The sequence below is a fragment of the Caretta caretta genome, chromosome 11 (assembly GCF_965140235.1).
Source record: "Caretta caretta isolate rCarCar2 chromosome 11, rCarCar1.hap1, whole genome shotgun sequence".
In the NCBI taxonomy this organism is placed as follows: domain Eukaryota; kingdom Metazoa; phylum Chordata; order Testudines; family Cheloniidae; genus Caretta; species Caretta caretta.
In genome coordinates, this window is record NC_134216.1 from 69,087,009 (window position 1) to 69,112,813 (window position 25,805).

Here is a 25,805-nt window from a genome sequence, read left to right on the forward strand (position 1 = left end):
CTCCCCCGGCGCCTGACCTCCTGCCCCTTTATGTCCCCGCCCGCCCCGCCATCGCAGCCGGGCCCCGCCGGGCGGCTGTCCCGGGGTCGAGCCAGCGAGGCCGCAGCTAGCCCGGCGCAATCACTGGCCGCAGCCTGGCGGAGCGATAAACGGGTCCAGCGGGAGCCCCGGGCCACCAGGCCGCGCTGCTCAGCCTGGCAGGCGCGCGTAGCCCCAGCGAAGTGACTCCCCTGCCGTAAGCTACCCCCGCCCCAGTGTTGGCAGCTCTCTAGCTATGCGAGGAGAGAGAGGGAGGCAGTGCCCTTTCCCCAGTTTGAGGAAGATTTAAACTCAGGAGGCTTGGGTTGTCTTCCTCACGAGTTAAGGGGCCGATTTACACAACCCTCATTCGCATTTGGGGAGCGCTGTGGCCCGGATCCTCAAAGGAGTTCAGCTGCCCAACACCCCCTTTGAGGATCTGGGTCTTGCTGATTTGAGTAATCCCACTGAAGTGAATTGCGTTACTCATGTGAGTAAGAGTTCAATGTAGATAAGGATAAGATAAGGGCCTGTAACTTATTTGCTTGAGTAAAATGGGATAATACTGGATTACCTTAAATGGGTTTGTGATCCTTAATTTATGTTTGTGAAAATCACTTTGATCTCTCAGCTTTTCTGCTAAAAGGCTCTGTACTATATACAGTGTTATCATTTCAGTTTTAAGTCACAGCAGCATCTTTATTATTTATATGTGTATTACCATCGCCCCTAGAAGCCTTAGTCACGGATCAGGTCCCCATTGTGCTAAGCACTGTACAAACACAGAGCAAACAGATGGTCCCTGCTCCAAGGAGATTACAATCTAAGCGTATGGCTACTCTGCTGCTGGGAGGTATAATTCCCAGCTCATGCAGACATACGTGAGCTAGCTCGGATCAAGGTAGCATGCTAGAAGTAGCAGTGTGACCACAGTGGCATGGGTGGCGTCTCGGGCTGGCCGCCTGAGTACAGTTTCATCTAACATCCTATGTATGTACTTGGGTGGTTAGCCCGAGCCTTTGCCCATGCCGTCCTGGCCACACTGCTGTCGTTAGCCTGGTGGCCCCAGCAGAGCTAGTACGTATACGTCTGCCTGAGCTGGGAGTCAGAACTATACGGCAGCTGGAGATGAAGACGAGGCAATAAGTGGATAGAGGAAAACAGACGGGAGTACAAGAAAACACAGAGGCCATGTTAATATGATAGGTAGTAGTCTCAGCACACCCACAGCTATCTGTTGTCAGGGTTTTTGTAGGCACCACGGGAAAGGAGAGTTGTGAGGAGGGGTTGGCAGAAGAATAATGAGGTGGTGTAGTGGCTGTTTACAGGGAGTGCCTCCCACTCGTGTTGGGCAGTGTGGCAGAAAGCACGAGAGCGTACTTATTTGACAATTGAACAAGTGGTCAGTGGAGCTGGCATCAGTGGCCAATTGGAGGTGAGCACTGACAGCTCAATAGCTAATGAGTTAACTAATGATTAACAGTTACCTTATTGCCTCTTTTGCTTTCTGAGGTGAGCTGTGTTGTGTGCCATTGATTGTTGTAAAACTGCAGACCTGCGTGCGTGGAGAAATTACACTGACATGTAAAAATATTTATGGAGAAGTCCTGGCCTCATTCAAGTCAATTGGAGCTTTCTCATTGGTTTCAGTGGGGCCAGGATTTCACTTGTATATTGGAAGAGAGGAGAGTCAACCTGATGGAGAAACCCATGTCTGGCTGTGGAAGGCAGGTGACGTCCCACCCAAGTTATGGAAGTGCTGCCTTGCTGAATGTGTATGGCATTGAACTGAAAGACAATTGTTTTGCTGTGGACCTGTTATGAGGCTCTTACTCCAGTTCAGTAGAACCATCTCACCCAAGGCTTGTCTGAGCACAGCGTCCAACCGGCATCCTCCTCTGCTTTGGCTTTTGGAGTGGAGCGGGGAGAGCAACTGCAGGGAGTGGGAGGGCTAGCTCAGTGGTTTGAGCATTGGCCTGCTAAACCCAGGGTTGTGAACTCAATCCTTGAGGGGGCCATTTAGGGATCTGGGGGGAAAATTGGAGATTGGTCCTGCTTTGAGCAGGGGGTTGGACTAGATGACCTCCTGAGGTCCCTTCCAACCCTGATATCTATGGTACTTCTATGACAGTGCAACTACTTGTTTCTGGTTTATTCCTTTGCAGCCATGCCAATGGGCCTTTGATTTCTGAGACTAAAGGCCTGATCTGAAGCCCCTTGAAAGCAATGGAGGGCTTTTCATTGTCTTCAGGGCTTTGGGTTAGGTCACTTACTCTTATTTTCTTCCTTTCTTACCACGGATATGCCCTTCACGAGTCAGCATGGAAGAGGGATGGCTTGTAAAAAAATGAATTAAGTTGATCTTTTGCTCTTAATTTAATTGGCAACGCTAATTGTGGAGTACTTGATTGTACTTCAGAGCACACCATCAAATGTCAGACCGAAAAAACCCAAAAGTAATTGCACTAATTGCAGTTGGCTGTATGCAGCATGAACACTCACTTAGCTTTAGTACTATATCTGCCTGATACTATTTCAGTTTTGCTTATGCAAGCAGATATCATATGTCATATATTTTTCAGACACTACGTAAGCACAATTAAAAGGGGAGGAAAAAGAGGATTTGCCACTTATTTTATTATTATTATTATTCTAGGATTTGTTAGTTCATAACCATCCACTTAAAATGTGGCATGGTGAATTTAATGCTGGAGAAAGGTTTACAATCCAGGAAACTGAAGCTGTCCATTCAGAAGAGGTGCAACAAAGGTGGAGGCAATGCAAGATTTCCCCAGTGCTCCTCCAATGTGCCCCAAACCAGACCTGCTGGGACAACCTCTAGAGTAAGAGAGTAGCTCCACTTCCACATCCATCCAGTTCTCAGCCTCAGTGCTGAGCTGCCATGAAGGTTGCCAGCTAGTGCCATATTCATTCATAGATTTTAAGGCCAGAAGGGACCATTATTACCATCTAGTCTGATTTGCATGACACAGGCCATAGAAGCTCACCCAATAGTGGATTTTGTGGTATGGACACCTGAGCACAGAGAGCTGCACTGAGTCCACCATGTCATTTGACACAGGCCACCCAAAAGCCATCCTACATTAGCCACTCCCTGTGCTGGATTTGAACTATCTATCTATACTACTTATATGGCCTCATTACTGTAGTTTCTGTTCCTAGTTGTGAGGGAAAATATGTTAACAACAACCCTGTGAGGTAGGGCAGTGTTATTATCCCCATTGTACAGGTGGGGAACTCAGGCACAGAGAGGCTAAATGACTTGCCCAAGGTTACCCAAGAAGTCAATGGCAGAGCAGGGAGTTGACTCCAGGTATCTTGAGTCCTAAGTTAGTGCCCTAAACATTGGACCACCCCTTCTCTCTGCTGCCCTAGCACTGAAAAACTGTATTTCCCATTATCAGTGACTACAGGTTTGATCTCCTCCATTTGGGCTCAAATTTGAACTGGCCTTTTTTCTACCCATATCACCCTGCAAACGCATGTCTAATATACTGCCCACTATCATAAGTAGTTGCTTTCCATGCATCCCTCTCAAAATGAGTATATGTGCTTTGGATTATTTTTCCCTGCGATGTATTAGATTGTTAATCAATTTGAGTCAGTATTTTAATAAACAACAAAGTTAGTTCCTGTCATATACTGGGGTATAATCAATAAATCATGCTGATTATAGTTATTTTACATGTCAAGTCATATCTCTACATGTCATTGTCCAGATTGTTGCAGAGTGTTTGTGTGGTTTTTATTAACTCTTCAGTGCCGATTCATGATTCATAGAAATTACAAGATAATCAAATTATAGAATCATAGATATTGTTTTATCTGTTAGAGAATCATAGAAAATTCTGTCTGTTCCACCAAAAGAAAGAGATGAAAGGAAGGAATCGACAGAAAACACCGCTGCTACACATTGCTTTCGTGCATTTAATGAAATTCAGATGTAACAGCTCACTGGAATTTGGTGTGCCTGTATATAATACTCAGTTATGATATGATTCACAGATCTCAGTCTGAGTTACAAAGGGAGCTGTGTACCCCTAGCCTCATTTTGCAGATGGGGAAACAGATGTTCAGAAGCTTTCTCAAGATCACACAGCAAGTCAGTGGCAGAGCCCATGTCTGCCAACTCTCAGTCTGGGGCCCTATCCATTGGACCATGCTACAGCAAGGTTGCTAGCTTACATGCCAAGGGAGCGTGATGAAGAGCAGGGGGCAGGGCCGGCTCCAGGCACCAGCGAAGGAAGCAGGTGCCTGGGGCGGCCAATAGAAAGGGGCGGAACTCCATCAGTTATTGGGGTGGCATGTCCGGGTCTTCGGCGGCGGGTCCTTCATTCCCTCCCTTCCACTTCGGCGGCACTTCGGCAGCAGCTCAGTCGGGTTGGGTTTTTTTTTTCACCGCTTGGGGTGGCAAAAAAGCTGGAACCGGCCCTGGCAGAGGGAAGGCTTAGGTTCAATGCTCAGTTGAGTTGGTGTTTTACATCCAGGGTGAGATGTCAGGGAGATTATCAGAGACCTGCGACTGAACGGTGTAAAGATGGAGATGCAGACTTGTAAACTGTCCCCAGAGAAGTCATAGTTAAAGCTGAGGGAGCAGATGAGGTCAACAAGGGATGAAGTATAAAGGGAGCAGAGGACAGGCTGCCTTAGGGATTCCTGCAGGGAGTGGGAGAGCAGTGGAGGAAGAGTCCCCAAAGGAGGCAATGGAGAAGTAGTGGAAGAAGAAAGAGGTGAATCAGAAGCATACACCATCTTGGAGGTCTTAGGAACGAGAGAGTCTGGAAGGAGGGGTGATACATCTTGTCCCAAGCAGCAGAAGATGAGAATGGAAGACAGGCCCTTCAGTTCAGCTAGACGTGGTGACCGGATGACCTTGGAGGACTATCAGGGCAGACCCCAGAAGATGTATAAATGAAGCCAGGTGATTCTTTAACAACACATGGCAGAGCTGCAGCGAGGGCACAGTTGGTTCCGTTTTCCTGAAGAGGAGTGGAGCTGAGCTGTCAACGTCTACAGGGTTTGGGCCGGTCACCAGGGCTGGAGCTTCTCCCTGTCTCCAAAGCATGTGCTGCCACACCCAGTCTCAGTCAAGGAGGTTTATTTCTTTAACAGAGGTTATCAAACAAGCAGAAACTCCATCCTTGGCCCCAGGCTTCAGGGCCACCCCTCCCAGGAGTCTCTGGCATTCCAGCTCGAGGCAGCTTCCCAGCCCTCTTTTGGCTCAGCTCCCTTCCTGAAGCAGCAGCCAGGGGCTGCTTCCCTGAGTCCCTGGCCTCAGGGACCCACCACAGGAGCTAACTCTGCTCTGCTGTGGTCTTCACTCCCCAGGGCTTGGCCTGTCTCAGTCCTTCCTCTGGCCCAGCAGCCCTTTATAGGCCCAGGTGTAGCTCGGCCCTCTTTAATTGGCTGGATTGGATTCACCTGCTCTGGTCCTGGGGCACTGAGCGTCATCCATCTGCAGAGACCAGCTACCCTGTGACAGACAGGGCCTAAATGAGGGAGGCTTGTCTCTGAAGCCAGGGTATCATCTGAATAAACCTAAGCAAGGTGTCAAAGCGAAGAGGATCGGAGCTGGCTCGGATTTCTAAATACAGTAAAAACGTTTATGGTAAGCAGATGAAAATATGGCTGTTAAACTATGGATGGGCTGTGAGTCACCGTGAAGTGCTTTGCAGTATCTGTGCTCTTCACTCTCTTCACAGACCCAGTTCTGTCTCCGTGCTGCCGAGCCAGGAATTATGGACAGGGATTCCTGTTATGCAAACTCAAGTGACAAGACTGCAGACAGTGCTGCACATAAGAGAAACTTCAAAGATCACAGACGTTTCCAAGGTAACGTCCACAGACTGCGTGCTCTGTGCTTACAGCATAAGAAACAGCCAATCATTTGTAGAAAGCCATTCAGTACAGTCCCATTCACTCTTCTTTGCAGTGTAAGGGGCAGGTTCTGATACCCTAATTCATGTTAAACCAATAATCCTACTGAAGTCACTGGGACTACTGAGTATGGTGCTACCCAGCATGAGTTAGGGTAATGACAGCTCAGCCCATCTCAACTCTTTTCTCTTTTCCCCAGAAAAGACACTTATTATTATCTCCAATACCAATGAAAAGACTGCTAAACAAGGGGTTTTTTCCCTTCTAAAGGGAACAAGGGATGTTGTTATGATGAAAGCCTTATTTAATAGTTTACACTTCAGCTACTGTAGCTGTTTATCTTTCTTTTCTGTATATTTAATTAAAGGTTAAAAAGGGATTTTTAATGGTGTTCACCATGGTACTAAGCAAGCTGAGCTCGCTGTCTACCCAGCCCCAAACTTTGTTTACAACTGTTTAATGTTTTAAAGTGTCAGAATCATGTTAACAATTTTAACTCTTTGGACGCATCTAAATTAATACAACAGGTATCAGAATCTGGCCCATTGGGATCAATAAGGGATATGCATGCAATGAAATATCTTCTGCATCACAGTTGGAGTGTGAGTGGCAGGAATCAGCTAACCACCAGAGAAGTACTAGATTGACAGACTAGGAAGGCAAATGTGAGTATTTGTACTGGAAGCCTAATTCTAGGAGACAAGTTCATCCCATGAGGGAAACAAGGCAGTAACATGTGATCTACATGTCCAGCATTGGGCATCAAATAGTCACAATGAATTGCAAAAATTATTCAGCGGATAACTTCAAATATCAAATGAAAATTTTAAACAGCTCGTGACACATTCATAAACAGATAAAGAGGCTAAATGTATTAGGTAACAGAGAGGAAGGTTACTCTTGAGGGTTAAAGCAGAGGACTGGAACTTGGGAGATTTGGGCTCAATTTCTGGTTCTGTAGCAGACCTCATGGATCATCTAGTGTGACCACCTCCATTACAAAGGCCATAGAACTTCCCTGAATTAATTCCTGCTTGAATTAGAGCATATCCTTTAAAAAACCTTCCAATCTTGATTTTAAATTTACCAGTGATGGCAAATTCACCATCACCCCTGGTAAGTTCTAATGGTTAATTATCCTCATTGCTAAATATTTGCACTTCATTTCCATCTGAATTTGTCTAGCTTCAATTTCCAGCCATTCAATCTTGTCATATCTTTGCTAGATTGAAGGCCCCATTATTAAATATTTGTTCCCATTGTAGGTAGTTAAACTATGATCAGTCACCTGTTTACATCTGCTCTTTGTGAAGCTAAACCAGATGAGTTCCTGGACCTATCACTATCAGGCATGTTTTCCAATTCTTTAATCATTCTTCTGGCTCTTTTCTGAACCCTCTCAAATTGATCAGCATCCTTCTTGAATTGTGAACCCCAGAACTGGACACTATACTCTACCAGTGCCAACTACAGAGGTAATATAACCTCCCATTTTGGGGTAGGGACTGTTTCTTACCTAGTGTTTGTACAGCACCTAGTACAAAGGCTCTTGTCTCGGGTTTGGCCCCTAGGCGCTACAGTAATGTACAGAATGAACAATAATAATTTACTTGCAGTAAATAATTGGAGGCAGTATGGTCCAGCAGGCATGACACTGGACCAGGACTTGAGACACCTTTGTTCTGTTCATGGCCACTGACCTGCTGTATGGCCATGGGCAAGTCGGTTTGTCTGTACCTCTGATTCCCCCAACACACACACCAGTTGCGTGTTGAGTGGATTATGGACTCGTTGGGGCAGGGCTTGTCTCTTAGTATGTGTGTGTATACCCAGCCATGACAGTTCAGACATCTGGGCACTATTGTAATACAAATAATAACAGTTGGATGGGCTCTAGCAAACCGAAAAATCCTTGATTTGTTGATTCGTTTCTCTGCCAAAGAGACTTTCCACCATTGTAGAAGTCTTTAACAGTGCTCAGAAACCTGGGGAATACATTCTCTATCAATTTAAACTGTTGCCCTTTAGACAGAAACTGAACTATATAAAAATACCCAACTAAAATGAGATGTTTCAAATTCCTTTGCTCTTTCTCATGCTAATAAATCTTCCTAGGTTTTTTCCCCCCTGTTCAAGAACAAAAGAAAAAGGTAGCAGTCTCAGAAGAACCACATGTAAGCCATAGTGGGATCATAAAAGCAGATAATAAAGATAAGCTGAAATATTGCAGAGCTCATTACATATCATGCTTTAAATGACCCACAGGGTGCGTCTTCCCATCTGCAAATGATGCATGAGGGGAACAGACCTTTACCATTTCCTCCTTTTTATTGCACGCTACGTGGCCTCATCAATTTGAAGTGTAAATAATTTTGATGGCTCACCTTTCAGGAACAGCGCAGACCAGAGACACTAGTAATACTTTTACTGATTCAAGAGCCCTTTTCCCAGACGGGGCCTGTGCTTTGATACCCTCTTTATTCCTCCCCTGCATCACTGGAGTATAAATGTGTCTCCTCTAACCTTCTGTGGCCTCGGACAAGAAGGGCCCAGTCATTAGTGTCACCCTTGAACCAGTGTCTCGTGTGCTAATGCACGAGAGCCCAATTCTAAAGGCCAGTGAAGTCAGTGGTACCACTAACTTTGGATCAGGTCCTTACTTTTTCCACCAAACCAAGCCGTAAATTGATTAACTAATTGTATGGATCAAACTGCCAGACTAGTTTTCAAAGTCTGGAGGCAATGAACAGCAGTGGGATGCAGCTGCTAACCTCTGCGTTGGCTCTCAAAGCATCTGGAAAGCAGGGATTGTGATTCATGCTGTAGGAAGATGGATATTTTATAGTAACTGCCCTCTGGAAGATTCTTGAAGCAAGCCTCACATTGTCTCTTGTGGCAGTGTGCTGTCTGTTTCTTTCAGTATGGTGCAGTGAGAGGTCATTTACCTCCTTATGCCGAGCCATTAACTCTTTGTTAAAATGCAACATGCTCTGGCAATTCTTCTTCCACGTGCACTGAATAATTGATCTGAGTGAAAGAGAAAATTTTAATTGTGAGGCTCAAATTTAATACTAGTGAAAGGAAATTCTCGCCCCCTCTCCCCTACCTACTCCCCCCCGCCCCCAAATACGATTAGAACATAAGAACAGCCATAGTGGGTCAGACCAAAGGTCCATTTAGCCCAATGTCCTGTCTTCTGATGGTGGCCAATGCCAGGTGCCCCAAAGCAAATGAACAGAACAGGTGATCATCAAGTGATACATTCCTCTGTCGCCCAGTCCCAGCTTCTGGCAAACAGGGACACCATCCCGGCCCATCCTGGCTAATAGGATAGGATAGGAGGACTCATCAGTGGCTATCTTCCATGCATTTATCTAGTTCAGGTCAATGTTTATACAGCCTTGCTAAAGGCTTTTAGGAAGAATGGGGGTAAAATTTATAACTAAGGCTGACTCTTGTTGCTGGGGAAATAAGTGGAAATGTTGTGGTGCCGTGCATTCTGAAACGATCAGTAGAACACCTGGGATGCCACACTTACTGCTGCTGATAGCCATTCTTGGTAGGCAATGCAAAGCACAGCCTTGAAGAATCATGTACCGATGCACAAATAGGCTGTGACATATGCAGCAGCATTACTAAAATGTGAACGAAGCTTTTAGGAACATGCCCTGGAGTAAAAAATCAAACAACTCAAATGAGATTATATAAACATAGGAATTTAGAATAGTCACACTGTATCAGATCCCCTTGTCCAGTATCCTGTGTCCAGCTGTGGGGAATAGAGAATGGCTGAATGGAAGTCACCAGTCATGTTGTTACCTAGAACCATTCTTGGCAAGGGTGGGGGACTATAAAAGTGAAGGGATCATGTCCAGCATTACTGCCAGGCCCTTCTATTGTGTCCCACTGGGTTTTCTCCCTAGATTTACTGTCCTCTGTACAGGAAGCCAGGGCTCAAATGATCATTCAGTTCACCTTGATTTTTGAGGACTAAGAATTAAGGAAGAGATATACTTCCAGTGTATTCATTTAAAACCTCAGTAAATATTTTCCAGTACTGGCAAACTGAGGTAATATCACTGATTAAGAGCATTCCTCAGTCTCCAAATCCTATCCCCTGGAAATTAATTGCAATACAAGGAATGCCAGGTGTTAGTCCAATCAATTCCCCTTATAACTCATTTTGTATCACAGAATAATCCCTCTGTTTGATTGCAAAGATACACTGCAGTGTGTGTGAGAGAGAGACTTATTATCATAGGGCAGATAGGGATGTTTAGACAAGAATGTGTCCATCTACACTTTTTTCTATAAAAACAGCCTCCATTATAAACCATAGTTAATCAGGTGGTTTCAGAACTTGTGTATCTAAGGTTGGCATTCGTTTATTAGGTCTACAGCAGGCTACTGGACACATTTTGAATGAGCTTGTAGTAAAAGGTGACCCAGACTGAGCAATGTCCAAATACAGTCTAAGGGCCTGATTTACCACAGAGAGGGTAATTAACCTTCCCAAGGGATGGGTCATTTCTCCATCACTTAGAGACTTTAAATCAAAATCTGATGTCTTTCTAAAAGACATTCTTTAGTCCCGCCCTGTGTTCTTGGACTTAATGCAGGAATCACTGGGTGAAATTCTGTGGCCTGTGAGATGCAGGAGGTCAGACAATGCTAGGGGAGGTCAGATAATCATAATGGCCCCTTCTAACCTCAGAATGTTTGAATCCATAGAACCACAAGTTTTATGCTAGTGTATCTCCAGTGGATGCCTCTGCCCCCGTGGCGGTGCAATGGTATAAACTGCTGTAACTCAGTGGTCAGTCAGGCCCTGCAACTTTATTAAAGGGAGCTGTGATTAGAGGAAGATTAAATGTCTCAGGATTAGAGAGAATGGAGAACTCGTTAAGACTTTTAAGGCACCTCTATGAGGCAACTGACAAGTCCAGAAGAATGATAGCCTATGGGCTTATAGCACAGCCATAGTCCAATGCAATACGTGAGAATTAATTTTCTATTTATAAGGAGTAAACATGATTCATTAGAAGGCATACGCCAATTTACATCGGCTGAGAGTCCAACCCCATGAATATATTCATTTTAAAATTAAAGAGGCAATAAATGCCATTAAATCCCAAGTGGACTGTCAATTCTGACAAACTCTACACTGTTCAGACCAGTCTCACTACTGCAGCTTAATGTAAAAATCTTTGCCTCAGGTCTTAGCCATAAAAATGGACAAAGTGGTATGGCTGATAGCTGTTAGAAATGGATCAGTATGTCTGGTAGGAGGGTGCACAGCAGATGAACCACACAGGACCCTGGGGCCAATCCATTCTGCTGATCAAATGTAAAGACCTGTCTTTTATATTTAGTTGTTGATTAAAGACTTATTCACACAGAGCGGGCCTGCTTCACGGAAATGTTAGAATGTAATGCCCTAAGCCAAGCTTACACAGTTCAGTACATGCCCCCTACTTTGATTCATTGGCTCAATTTATGGCAGCGTGCTAAGAGTTGAAGGGAACATTCTCTGTGGATGTAAAACAGAATAGCATTTACTGCCAGTGTAACTATGGTCTTTTACATCAGCTGAGTATTTGGCCCAAGGACTCTAATCTAGGCATTGTCCTTGATCCTTGATCTATAATGATACCTTGTTGAAAAGGTGTGTGAGGGAGAGATGATTGAGACAGGGCAGGAACAAAGAAATAATATCCAAACAGCTGTAGTTTCCTGGATGCCATTGGTTTACTATTTTTGCCAAAGTTTCATAGTCCTTGAGAATCTAACATCCAGGAGCTGATATAAACACAAGAGAAAATCAAAGTCCATAGCAGCTATAGATAAGCAGTTAGAACTCAATCCAGTTTGTAGGTTTCCTGTCTTCCATTTCCTTAAATGCATAAATAAACCCTACTAGTATGTGCCAGTGCTTTGAGTTGGGACTATACTTGTGTTCACTGCGGTGTCCCTTTGGGGTTGATCCAAAGCCCAGGACAGTCAATGGAAGGATTCCCATTGACTTCAGTGGGCCTTGTATCAGGGCCTTGATGAGCATACCAGTCAAAAAAAATTATATAAACTGTCCCTTGCTTTTGCAATTTTCATTTTTCCCAATAGTTGTATGTGAGTAGTTTTGTAAACACACCACACATCCATGAGACTGACTTGCCATGACAGCCATCCATTTCACACCTCTCTTCCGGGATACTGTGAAGTCACTTTGCAAAGACAGCCTTTAAAGCTTGTGTTCCACTATTGCACAGCCAAAAGGACCACACTGTGCACGTGCAAGTTACCCAGTTTTCATGAGTATACACTAGTTTTTGAGTGCATGAATTTAGAGGCAGGGATGGAGTCGCTGTGAAAATATGGCCCTATATGAATTGCTTAAATTTTCCCATCAGTTGTTTTTTCTGTTTTTCTATGTTTTTTCATTTATTTTCTGTGGGCCCACGCAGGACCGGATTAAGGTTATGAGGGACCTAAGGCTAATGGGAGGGAAGGACCTAAGTCTACAGAAAATATTATGAAGTAATCAAACATTTTTTATCAACATACCTATTTACATATTATTTATTTATATCACATTAACAAGTTTATTATACTCTCACAACACTCAATTCTTCACACAAACAATTTCCCCCCCTCACTTTAGCTGTGACAAAGTCATGAATGATGTCATCATAATTCAAAGACCTGACAATTTCATTCTCCATGCTCAAGAGGGACAAAGCACTGAGATGATCTTGAGTCATGGTGAGTCTCCAAGAATCATCCAACGACTGGTTGATGCAGAGAAAAAATTGTTCAATTCTTGGACAAATCCACAAAAAGGAACTGCTTCAACACAACAGTCCACAGCAGACTGGCCAACAAGGTTGAGTGCGTGAGCAGCACATGGTATGTAATCAACCAAAGCATTGCCCTCTTTTATCTTTGCCTGCGTCCCTGAATATTTGCCACTTATATTACTTGCATTGTCATAGCTTTGGCCATGACAAAGTCTGATGTCAGTCCCATTTTCGGTGAGAAAATCAACTTTCGGTGAGGCAAGTTTCTCCCCTGTGTGGCTGGTGATGTTTATGAAGGTAATGAAATGCTCACCTGGTCCTCTGGGTAGTACATAACGCAAGATGACAGTCAGCTGATCTACATGTGACGCATCTGGTGCTGAGTCGATGGACACTGAAAAATATCCCACATCTTTGATCTCATCTACAATGGCTGATAGTGTCTTCTTTGCCAGCAGTGCAATGAATTCATCAGAAATAGTCTTTGATAGATATGATGTATGGCCTTTTCCATGATTTGCGTGTTCATTGATGTGCTGAGCTAAGAAAGGGTCGAACTTAGCTATTAGCTCTAGAACACCAAGGAATGGCAGACCACGCTCAGCAAGAAAAACTATGATTTCAACTTGGCATCTGAAAATGTTCTTCCAATAAGCACGAGCTTCCAAAAACTCATTTTCCATTTGGGTATCAATTCTGCCACTAACTTTCTTTCAGGCATGATAGCTGCTAACTGACAATGAATGCTGCTCAATCATTGCATGATTGATAATGTATGCAGTAATTCTTCCAATCACTGACACCTTTGCAGAACATTCCCTACTTTTTGGAATCAGAAAACAGGCTGCAATAAAAACAGTACACTTTCTTCTTAGAAGGTGAATAGATGAGCCATTCTCGCTTGCCAATCTGTTTGTTAGGCTTCACATATTCAAACATTGATTTGGTCAGATAACAATTCTGATTGGTGTACTCTTGCTTTGTCAATGAAAAGTCAGCATCTAAAATCTGGCATTTCTGTGGGCCTTTCTCAGTCCAATATGCCATGAGATCTTGAGAAGTCATGTCCTAGTCACCTGGATCACTGGAGAAGGATATATTTGTATTACTATCACTGGGAAAGCCTTGAGAGGAGTGAGGTGAGACTGCAACTAGAGAAATCACAGGAGGCTGTTCCTTTTCATCAGGCGCAGATGCAGCAGGTTCACTTGGGCTGGTATTTGCCTGGACTTCCTCACCACCAGACTTAGTAGGAGGAAAAAACGTTAGGAGAGAAGGAGTTCCTTTCAGCACTACATCTTGTCTTTGCCGTCTTTCTTTGGTATCCGTCAATTTCTGCCATCCTCCTTTCTTTGACATGGTTCCTATTGGCCAGTATAGGCCTACTGTGTACAAAATTCAATATGTCTTGGGCCCACAAACACTTACTTAGCCCACAAAGACAAAATCACAACCACCATTAATTGAATTCACAATCTTGATGAATTAATTTGTACAAAGCAATACCTAATGAGACAAAAAAATTCCCATGGTCCCGCTACCATTGCTCAGCTTCAATATGGAATGGAGGGCCTACAGTAGGGCCTAAAAATAGGAGGGCCTAAAGTAGGGCCTAAAAATAGGAAGGCCTAAGACTATAGCCTTATTAGCCTATGGGTTAATTTGGCCCTGGGCCCAAGCCAATGATTAATGGGAGTTGTTTCATTGGCTGTGATGGGCATTGGATAGGGCCCCATTTGCCTAAGATCAGTAAACTATTAAGCATATGTAAGCCCAGTGGCCTGTAATTCTGGAGGGGAAGGCATTCTCTTCTCCCATCTCTTGGTGAGCAAAGGGAAGAATTACCACAGAGCTGTTTTGTCTGCATAAGCCAGGGGTGGCCAAACTGGCTCGCAAGTTACATGCAGCTCTTTTACCATTGAAGTGCAGCTCATGGAGCCCCCCACGTTCCCCCACCCCATTCTCCACCTACCAGACTGGGGGTGGGGGAGCTCAAGACCTCTGCCTTGCAGCAGGGTGGTGGGGTAGGGGCTTCTGGTCAGCAGGGTGAGGGATCTTGAGCCTTCAGCCCTGTGGGGCACACCTGCTGGGGCTCGGAGCTTAAGCAGGAGTGGGCCTGAAGCCACAGGAGCCAACTTTTGTTGGCACCAGTGGGAGCTCATGCCCCCCTGCCCCCGCCCCAAATCTGCCCCCTCCCTGCCCCTATTGGATCCCTCCCCAAATGCCCGCCCTGCCCCTCCCAGGCTTGCCGCACAAAACAGCTGTTCCGCGGCGCAAGCACTGGGAGGGAGGGGGAGAAGCAGGACGCGTCGGCCCGCTCAGGGGAGAAGGCGGAGCGGAGGTGAGCTGGGGGGATGGGGCTCCAGCCCTGGAGCACCCACGGAGTCGGCGCCTATGCCTGAAGCCCCGAGCCCTGGCAGGCCCCTCCTTCAGGACTCAAGCCCCAAGCCCCGGCAGGCGCACCCTGGCTCTGGAATGTCTGAAGGTTGTTGTATTCTGAAGGCTTACTTGGAAGATCAGTACATTTGGCCACTCCTGGCACAAGCTCTTTACTCAGAATTGCAAGCGAACAGAGGCTCCAGAGTGGAAGGCGCTCTCTGTCCCCATCTGTTGGTGAAATGAGAGAAGTACAGCGACATTTGCCCAAGCCTTCCACCAAGAACTCCTCCAGTGATAGTTTGGGAAGTCAGCCTAGCTACAAACTCAGAATTGGCTGGAATAAGTGGTGGTGCCTCAGGTTAGGACCAGACAGCACTTCCCAAGAGACCGGAGACAGGCTTGTCCGAGTGCCCCTGAGATCACGCTACCCCCTGACACAAACCCAGAAGTGGGGGTTAGTGGATGGAAAAGGAGGAAGTAATGTAGTAAAGGATGTTCATCTGTTGGTTATTCATTACTGGGGGCTGGGGAGCTGGTATTGGGCTACTGGCACAGTTACTGGGGGGAAGGTTTTTATCATTCATGTAAATGTATCGTTGCTGTGTGTCATACAGTGGCTGGCCCTCTTAAATGAGGTATGTCCTGCTCCCCTGTGTCAGCACAGGGGCTCCCAGGTTAGCCATTAAGAGGGCAGGGCAGCACCTGGGGTTATAAAGGATCAGGGAGAATCAGCCAGGGAAGAGGTTCCTGGAGGAAGGCTAGAGAGCAGCAGAGGCATTTGCCAGATGGTCTCCCCAAGCTGAGAGCCAGGGCCAAAGAGAGAGGAGGAGCTTTTCCACGGACATCTCTATGCTGGAGAGCTGGGGCCAAGGGCCAGACAGCTGAAGGCAGGGGAGCAGCGGAAGGGCTTTCATGCCGATATTTGAACACTAGAGAGTGGGAAAAGGCTAACGGAGCGGGCGAGTGATGGATGCTGTTCTAGTGAGGTTGAGTGCCTCCCAGCCGAGAGGCTGTGGGATTCCTGCTGGGGAGAGCAGGGCTGCACTCTGGCTGGAAGGGCTGAGGTGGCTGTCCTGGCCAAAGGATGGGAGAGGGCCAAAGAAGGGCTTGGGCCCAGTAGAAGACACCAGAGCGTGGTATGTGCTAGGCTGATGGGTTATAGGTCATGGGATTTTAAGGACTATGTGCACTGGGTGTGATAAATGGACTATGTTTTGGGACACTTGTTATGGATTATTTGCAGCTTGTTTTAATTATAAACCGACCCCAAGGATGGGTATTATTGAGACTGGGGAGCCTGTGGTGGAGTCCTTAGAGGCCCAAGAGAGGAAATGAGACCTTAACCCTGGAGTGACCACAAGGGGGCACTTGGACATGAGGGTGAATCGTTCACACTACTTTCCCCTAACGTTTTCCTTGTTTCATATCCAGGCCCACTGCCCGCAATGGAAAACGGTTCCCTATTGAGGATACCTAGGGAAGGTATTTAGTGATCCCAGAAACTCTGGATGGGGCTTGAGCCAGTGTTTTTTGCCAGTTTGAAGAGGGACTCCTAGCTTTTTGAACCCAATGCTTGTTGCTGGTGTCAACGCCCTGGCAGACGGGTTACACCCAAAAGAAAGAGAACTCCCAATAGCAGGTAGTTGTGAGAGGACTGTGCACGCCTTATGCTGAGTGATGTACGCTCCAGATGGGCAGTTCCTTGTGTACCCAACTTCAAAGTCAAAGTCTGGAGAGATTTTGCAGGGCACCTAATGGCCCTTCGCTAATTAGAGCTTCTGTCTAGTAGGTGGAGAAGGGTGACATCAAATAAAATTAACAAGGAGAAATGTACTCAGCTGTCCGTTATTTTTCTGGAAACCCTGAGCAATAAAGTTTTGATTCAGCAGTCCTACCTTATTAGCAAAGCATTTTAAGACCATGACCCATCGGCTTCAATGAGACTTAAGTATGTCCTTAAAATTAAACAGGGGCTTAAGTGCTTTGCTGGATAATATGGACCTAAGAACATTGGCTAGTACTTTGCTGAATTGGAAGTGACAGATCCTCAGCTGCTGTAAGTTAGAGCTCTGACTTCAGGTATAAATCAATGTACCTTCATTGACTTCCCATGTAAACTGTTATAACTCTGACTCTGGCCAAGCTACAGTGGTTTTTACCGACTGAGGATTTGTCTCTAACATGTTCAGATATCAGTGATTTTGCTTTTAATTTAGGTATTAGAAATCTAAAGGGTGAATGAAAATCTGTCCCTTCCATCCCGCCGCCAGCCTATTGCACGATACAAAGGGGACACTCAGCAAAACTAAAGGGTGGGACATTTGGAACCAACTCCACAGCATGCAGTCACTGGGATTCACTGCTGCAGCAGTGCAGTGAGACCAAGTATGTGAGCCTGCTTTTCCATTGCTGGGCACCTTCTGTAGCTGTTTACACGTGTCTAAAGTGCCTGCACAATGCTCCAAACTCAGCCTGACTGTGCTTTGCATCCATCTTCCACAGGACTCAGTGACTGCCCAAGGAGACCAGGCCCGTGATGGATAATTTATCTCACGCTTCAGGAACAATCACCTGGAGGCACCAGAAAGAGATTCCCCACATTGCGCTGTGCAGTACAGCACAGTGCTGCTGGGTGGGATCACTACTGAGGATGTCTCCTCTGAAGCATTGGGTACTGTCCACTTCTGAAGGCAGCAGACTGAACCAGGCTAACCAATGAGTTGATCTGTTATGACGACCCCTCGGCCAGTTGTACAGCAGTAACTGTATCAGTAAAGTTAAAGTGATACAATTTCAGTGTGTTGACAAGCCCTTACGGTCGGTCGAAATGAATAGATATTGCTCCTACTTCATTGGGCAGTAGGGGGAGCAACTTTCCTATAAATCAGAGAAGGATGTGTAGAGGCTTGTAGGGGCTTTGTGCTGGGAGAGAAGCTGAGCCCTGATTAGAGAGCCTGATTGGTTCTGATTCTCTGACTAGGGGTCCTATACAGATAGCCAGCCAGTCGTGCAGCAGCACAGACAGCTGCAGCGGTGCAGGAGCCAGCAAACAGAGCTGTAACAGGGGAGTTTGAGTGGGAGTTTGTCTTGTGGTGCATGTTTGGGGTTTGTTTTTGCTGTGGGTGGTGGTGCTTTGGTGGGGTTTGTGTTTCCCAGATTAGCAGGATTGAGGTGGGAAGGCTATGACAGATACAGAGGCAGCAGTGGGAGTGATCCATGTCACGGAAGACACAATGAGGATAACTGGATGTGGAAGCTGCGGTATGTCCATGATCCTGGAGGGGGTACCTGGAAAGAGTTTTGTCTGCATGAAATGCCGTCTGATAGAGCTGATGGAAGAAAAGATCCGAGGATTGGAGATGCAGGTGGAAAGTCTGGTTGAGTTTAGGAAGGGGTTTGAGCAGGTTATGGAGCAAAGACATGAAGAAGGGAAAAGTTCAGACTTGCAGGTGGAAGCAGGAATGGGGAACTCTGAGGGGAGTCTGGGTGAGGAAAGTGGTCAGCGGAAGCATGTGACTAAAGAACCAGGCAGAGGAAAAGACGGGCTGGTGAAAGAGAAATAGAGCTCAAGAATAGGTTTGCAGAGTTGGAAAATGAAGAAGGGGCTCAGCAGGTAATCACTGAAGATGGAAGGGCAAGAAAGAAGAGAAGAGCGGCTAGTCCTATAGGAAAAGGAGAAGAGTTAATGGAGACTACACCAAATATGAGCCCCAGGAGGATACAGGATGGGTTGAAGAGGATTACAAGGGAGAATAGGAATGGAAAGAACTTGCAGCCAGAGGGAACAGGGGATAGACTGGAGAATGCCACCGTCACCAGGAAAAGGCAGGTCTATGTGATCGGGGACTCTTTACTGAGAAGAATAGACAGGCCTGTAACCAGAGCTGATCCAGAGAATAGGAGGGTGTGCTGTCTTCCAGGTGCTAAGATACGGGATGTAGACCTGAGGTTGAAAATGATCCTAAAGGGAGCAGGAAAGAATCCCCTAATTATCCTTCATGTGGGAACCAATGATACGGCTAGCTTCTCGCTGGAAAATGTTAAGGGAGACTGTGCTAGGCTGGGGAAGACGCTTAAGGAAATTGAGGCTCAGGTGATCGTTAGTGGGATTCTGCCTGTTCCTAGAGAAGGGCAACAAAGGTGTGACAAGATTATGACTATCAACAGATGGCTCAGGCAGTGGTGCTGTAAGGAGGGCTTTGGGATGTATGGCCACTGGGAGGCATTCATGGACAGAGGACAGTTCTCTCGGGATGGACTTCATCTGAGTAGGGAAGGAAATAGACTTCTAGGATGGAGGCTGGCACAACTGATTAAGGGAGCTTTAAACTAGGAATTTGGGGGAGATGGTTGGGAGATGTCCAGTAATCTCCACGCCAGCTTTTAGTATTGAGAGGGAAGAAAACAAAGTAAGAGAGGATACAGCCATGGGTAGGAGAACGTATATAAGGAGGAAGGGCAGTGTGGATACCAGTCTAATAGGTTATACTGGCTGTAGAATGACTGTGCCTAATAGGGTACAGAATGTGAGTGAGGCCAAACAGCAAAAATTAAGATGTTTGTACACCAATGCGAGGAGCCTAGGTAACAAAATGGAGGAACTAGAGCTACTGGTGCAGGAAGTGAAACCAGATATTATAGGGATAACAGAAACATGGTGGAATAGTAGTCATGACTGGACTACAGGTATTGAAGGGCATGTGCTGTTTAGGAAAGACCGAAATAAAGATAAAGGTGATGGAGTAGCATTGTATATCAAGGATGAGGTAGAATGTAAAGAAATAAGAAGCGATGGAATGGATAAGACAGAGTCTTATTATATTGGGGAAGAAAAACTATTAGAGCCTCCCCTTGGATAGTGCTTGGGGTGTGCTATAGACCGCCAGGATCTAATTTGGATATGGATAAAGCCCTTTTTAATGTTTTTAATAAAGTAAATACTAATGGAAACTGTGTGATCATGGGAGACTTTAACTTCCCAGATATAGACTGGAGGACGAGTGCTAGTAATAATAATAGGGCTCAGATTTTCTTAGATGCGATAGCTGATGGATTCCTTCATCAAGTAGTTGCTGAACCGACTAAAGGGGATGCCATTTTAGATTTGGTTTTGGTGAGTAGTGAGGACCTCATATAAGAAATGGTTGTAGGGGATAATCTTAGCTCAAGTGATCATGAGTGAATTCAGTTCAAACTGAACAGAAGGATTAACAAAAATAAATCTGCAACTAGGGTTTTTGATTTCAAAAGGGCTGACTTTCAAAAATTAAGGAAATTAGTTAGGGAAGTGGATTGGACTGAAGAATTTATAGATCTAAAGGTAGAGGAGGCCTGGGATTATTTTAAATCAAAGCTGCAGAAGCTATCAGAAGCCTGCATCCCAAGAAAGGGGAAAAAAATACATAGGCAGGAGTTGTAGACCAAGCTGGATGAGCAAGCATCTCAGAGAGGTGATTAAGAAAAAGCAGAAAGCATACAGGGAGTGGAAGAAGGGAGGGTTCATCAAGGAAAGCTACTTTATTGAGGTCAGAACATGTAGGGATAAAGTGAGACAGGCTAAAAGTCAAGTAGAGTTGGACCTTGCAAAGGGAATTAAAACCAATAGTAAAAGGTTCTATAGCCATATAAATAAGAAGAAAACAGAGAAAGAAGAAGTGGGACCGCTAAACACTGAGGATGGAGTGGAGGTCAAGGATAATCTAGGCATGGCCCAATATCTAAACAAATACTTTGCCTCAGTCTTTAATAAGACTAAAGAGGATCTTAGGGATAATGGTAACATGACAAATGGGAATGAGGATATGGAGGTAGATATTACCATATCTGAGGTAGAAGCGAAACTCAAACAGCTTAATGGGACTAAATCAAGGGCCCAGATAATCTTCATCCAAGAATATTAAAGGAATTGGCAAATGAAATTGCAAGCCCATTAGCAAGAATTTTTAATGAATCTGTAAACTCAGGGGTTGTACCGTATGATTGGAGAATTGCTAACATAGTTCCTATTTTTAAGAAAGGGAAAAAAAGTGATCTGGGTAACTATAGGCCTGTTAGCTTGACATCTGTAGTATACAAGGTCTTGGAAAAAATTTTGAAGGAGAAGGTAGTTAAGGACATTGAAGTCAATGGTAAATGGGACAAAATACCACATGGTTTTACAAAAGGTAGATCGTGCCAAACCAACCTGATCTCCTTCTTTGAGAAAGTAACAGATTTTTTAGACAAAGGAAACACAGTGGATCTAATTTACCTAGATTTCAGTAAGGCGTTTGATACCGTGCCACATGGGGAATTATTAGTTAAATTGTATAAGATGGGGATCAATAGGAAAATTGAAACGTGGATAAGCAATTGGTTAAAGGGGAGACTACAACGGGTCCTACTGAAAGGTGAACTATCAGGCTAGAGGGAGGTTACTAGTGGAGTTCCTCAAGGATTGGTTTGGGGACCAATCTGATTTAATCTTTTTATTACTGACCTCAGCACAAAAAGTGGGAGTGTGCTAATAAAGTTTGCGGATGATACAAAGCTGGGAGGTATTGCTAATTTAGAGAAGGACAGGGATATCATACAGGAGGATCTGGATGACCTTGTAAACTGGAGTAATAGTAATAGGATGAAATTTAATAGTGAGAAATGTAAGGTCATGCATTTAGGGATTAATAACAAGAATTTTAGTTATAAACTGGGGATGCATCAATTAGAAGTAATGGAGGAGGAGAAGGACCTTGAAGTATTGGTTGAGCATAGGATGAATATGAGCCTCCAATGTGATATGCCGTGAAAAAAGCTAATGCCGTCTTGGGATGCATCAGGAGAAGTATTTCCAGTAGGGATAAGGAGGTTTTAGTACCGTTATACAAGGCACTGGTGAGACCTCACCTGGAATACTATGTGCAGTTCTGGTCTCCCATGTTTAAGAAGGATGAATTCAAATTGGAACAGATACAGAGAAGGGCTACTAGGATGATCCGAGGAATGGAAAACTTGTCTTATGAAAGGAGACTTAAGGAGCTTGGCTTGTTTAGCCTAACTAAAAGAAGATTGAGGGGAGATATGATTGCTCTCTATAAATATATCAGAGGGATAAATACCAGAGAGGAATTATTTAAGCTCAGTACCAATATGGACACAAGAACAAATTGATATAAACTGGCCACCAGGAAGTTTAGACTTGAAATTAGACGAAGGTTTCTAACCATCAGAGGAGTGAAGTTTTGGAATAGTCTGCCAAGGGAAGCAGTGGGGGCAAAAGATCTATCTGGCTTTAAGATTAAACTCGATAAGTTTATGGAGGAGATGGTATGATGGGATAACATGGTTTTGGTAGTTAAATATTCATGGAAAATAGGCCCAATGGCCTGTGATGGGATATTAGATGGGGTGGGATCTGAGTTACCCAGGAAAGAATTTTCTGTAGTATCTGGCTGGTGAATCTTGCCCATATGCTCAGGGTTTAGCTGATCGCCATATTTGGGGTCGGGAAGGAATTTTCCTCCAGGGCAGATTGGAAGAGGCCCTGGAGGTTTTTTGCCTTCCTCTGTAGCATGGGGCACGGATCACTTGCTGGAGGATTCTATGCTCCTTGAAGTCTTTAAACCACGATTTGAGGACTTCAATAGCTCAGACGTAGGTGAGAGGTTTTTCGCAGGAGTGGTGGGTGAAATTCTGTGGCCTGCGTTGTGCAGGAGGTCAGACTAGATGATCATAATGGTCCCTTCTGACCTAAATATCTATGAATCTATGAAAAAGTAACTGGGATATATTGACAGAGCTTCAAGAGTATGCAGTCTTCTTGTAGCCGTGTGAGTCCCAGGATATTAGACAGACGAGGTGGGTGAGGCAATATCTTTTACTGGACCAACTTCTGTTGCTTCAAGAGGGGTTTCTGGTTATTTGAAATTGCAAGCCCATTAGCAAGAATTTTTAATGAATCTGTAAACTCAGGGGTTGTACCGTATGATTGGAGAATTGCTAACATAGTTCCTATTTTTAAGAAAGGGAAAAAAAGTGATCCGTGTAACTATAGGCCTGTTAGCTTGACATCTGTATTATGCAAGGTCTTGGAAAAAATTTAGTTTGGGGTACAGAGTCAATTACCAACTGCATTTTACAGAGAAGTCTTGGATTACAATGATTTTGTTCTTCCTTGTTTCAGATGGGTGTTAAATTATCAGAAATGCAGGATTCTGCATTCACCACTATTGGTATGTCTACACTTTGAGCTGGGGGAGGGGCCGATTCCCAGCTTGAGGAGACATACCCACGCTAGCTCTGACTGAGCTAGCTCACTAAAAATAGTGCAGCCGTGGCAGCACAAGCAGCGGGAGGAGCTAGCTGCCCCAAGTAAGTCCCTTGGGTCTAAGGTGGGATCTTGGGGCAGCTAGTCCCTCCCACTCCTCATGCTGCTGCCATTACTTTATTATTAGTGCACTACCTCAATCAGAGCTAGCGGGAGTATGTCTACAAGCTGGGCATTATCCCTCCAGCTCGAAGTGTAGACATAACCTAAGGGCAAAACTCACCCCCATACAGTGAAGATCATCCTTAAAACTGGTGGTTATTAGTATTATTAATTATTTGTATTATCGTAGTGCCTAGGAGCCCTGCTCTTAGACAGAAGTCCATTGTGCCAGGTGCTATACAAACACAGAACAATAGTCACTACATTCTCGGACAGTTTATTATGATAGCATTTAATATTCCAGTAGCATCCTGTTGTCCCAGGCATTGAACACACACAAACAAAGGCCTGGTTCTGCCCCAAACACCTGACAGTCTAGGGCCCTGTAGCCAGCCAGCCAGCCCCCCCCCCCCCCCCCGCTCAGACCAGCATTGCTGGAAACACAGGAGGAAGCAGGAACAGGGCACTTAACATATATTCCAGCACAGCCTTTGAAGCACAGGTGTGCTGCTACAATGTGCCTCTGGGAACAGATACGACGATTAAGCTCACAGCAGGCAGAGGCCCTGTGACAGACATGGCTCTTAGCCCCTACTAAATAGCGTGATGCACACACACCAACATCCTAGGTGGGAAAATATTTACCCTGATAAAAGAAATGTCCAGTAGTCGAAACTTATTGTTTCTCTCCCTTGCAAGTGTAAACTACTCTTGCAAAAGCTGGCGTCACCCCGACAGACCAGCCTCAATTTGGCATAAGAAAGGAGAAAGAGAATAAAGGAGTACAGAGGTATAAGTAGGGGACCTACAGCACCATGATTTTTGAGTGCTTTTCACTATCTATCTGCTGGTCAGATAAGTGACAGCCTCCCAAGGCTTCTGCAGCTAAGAGGGTCCCTACGCCTTGTCCCTTATTCGTCTTTCCGCGGAATTGAGTGACCGATCCTGGCTTGGCACCGCTGGAATCGAGAGATGCAAGGAGGGTAAGAAGCACCCACACCTGATCTCCTATCTTTAGTGTACACATATTTTGAAATAGAGCTCTATACTTTGTTTTCTTTCTTTGGGATTGTGGCTTCAGTTTTGTAACTTGTTTGTGTGTGTGTAACATCTCTACATTTAAATAAGTAGGCACTAGCAATTTTGTAACCACATGATTAGAATCTAGCTTAATAAATTTTGGTAACCATTTATGCATAAGCCTGACTTGTTTTCTCTGGTTTACTGTAAAGCAGCCATCACAATTAAAGAACCTCAGCCGTTTTGGCTCTAAAGCCTGGCCATTAGGTGAGAGTACTAAGAGCCTAGCGTTGAGTTGTGCCGCCTCCATGGGGCAAACTCTTGGGGCACCTGTCAGTCAATCCTGGCTGCCCGCTGCGAAGGAGCTCTGAGCTCTAGCAGTTAAAGTCACGGGTGTGGAGAGGCTCTTAGTGCTGCCATTGGGGCACCTGTCAGTCAGTATTGACTGCCCGCTGCGAAGGAGCTCTGAGCTCTAGCAGTTAAAGTCACGGGTGTGGAGAGGCTCTTAGTGCTGCCATTGGGGCACCTGTCAGTCAGTATTGACTGCCCGCTGCGAAGGAGCTCTGAGCTCTAGCAGTTAAAGTCACGGGTGGTTAGGACCTTGGGGCATCCGTCAGCCTAGCCCGGGCTGCCCGCCGCGAAGGGACAGTGCGTCCTAGCGGTTAAAGTCACGGATGGTATAAACGGGCATAGCTGGCACCTCACCAAACATCCTTGGCCGTCGGCTAACAGGCCCTGATCCTGCAAACAGTTTAACATGATTAACTTCACTAACATGGCTTCAGTGGAATTATTTATGTGCTTAAAGATTAATAGGTGTGATCTGAAAATGAAAAAGCTGAAGGAAGTGTTATCAGCCCTCCAGCCAGCAAACACTGGCAGATTTGGCAGGGGTAGACCCTAAGGAGGGGTGTGAAGGAGAAGAAGAGGCTGACGGCCTTTTAGTTTTTTTAACCACTCATTTGTTAGCAGTTTGTCACTAGTGCAGCCTTATAATTATCAGAGTTCCAGCAGGCCCTGGTTCTGCCCAGACCAGGAATGCAAGAACAGCCTTTTGTCAATATTTGTTTTCACTTCCACTCTTGGCTTAAACCAGAAAGTACAGAGATGGGGGGGGGGGGTTTAAAGTGAACCAGACTTTTTCTACCCCTAAAAGAAAAAGTTCAAGTTCAGTATGAGTTCTGGGCTAAGAGCTGGTTCTCATTTTGTTTGACGTCGTTTGCCTGTCGCACTAAATGACCTACCAAACTCAGTATTTGCTGCAGCAATGTAAAGTGATCTCACTGAAGTAA

The 25,805-nt window shown here is 45.2% G+C and overlaps 2 long non-coding RNA genes across 2 annotated transcripts; both read left to right on the forward strand.

Annotated features, from left to right (window-relative positions):
- LOC142068581 (uncharacterized) lies at positions 1-24,693 on the forward strand. The gene is made up of 2 exons (XR_012664459.1): positions 1-235; positions 17,592-24,693. It is a non-coding gene; the product is annotated as an uncharacterized LOC142068581 (long non-coding RNA).
- Positions 3,589-6,638, forward strand: LOC125645179 (uncharacterized). Its single transcript, XR_007359220.2, has 3 exons — positions 3,589-5,647; positions 5,742-5,871; positions 6,444-6,638. It is a non-coding gene; the product is annotated as an uncharacterized LOC125645179 (long non-coding RNA).
- Positions 24,694-25,805: the final 1,112 nt, after the last annotated feature.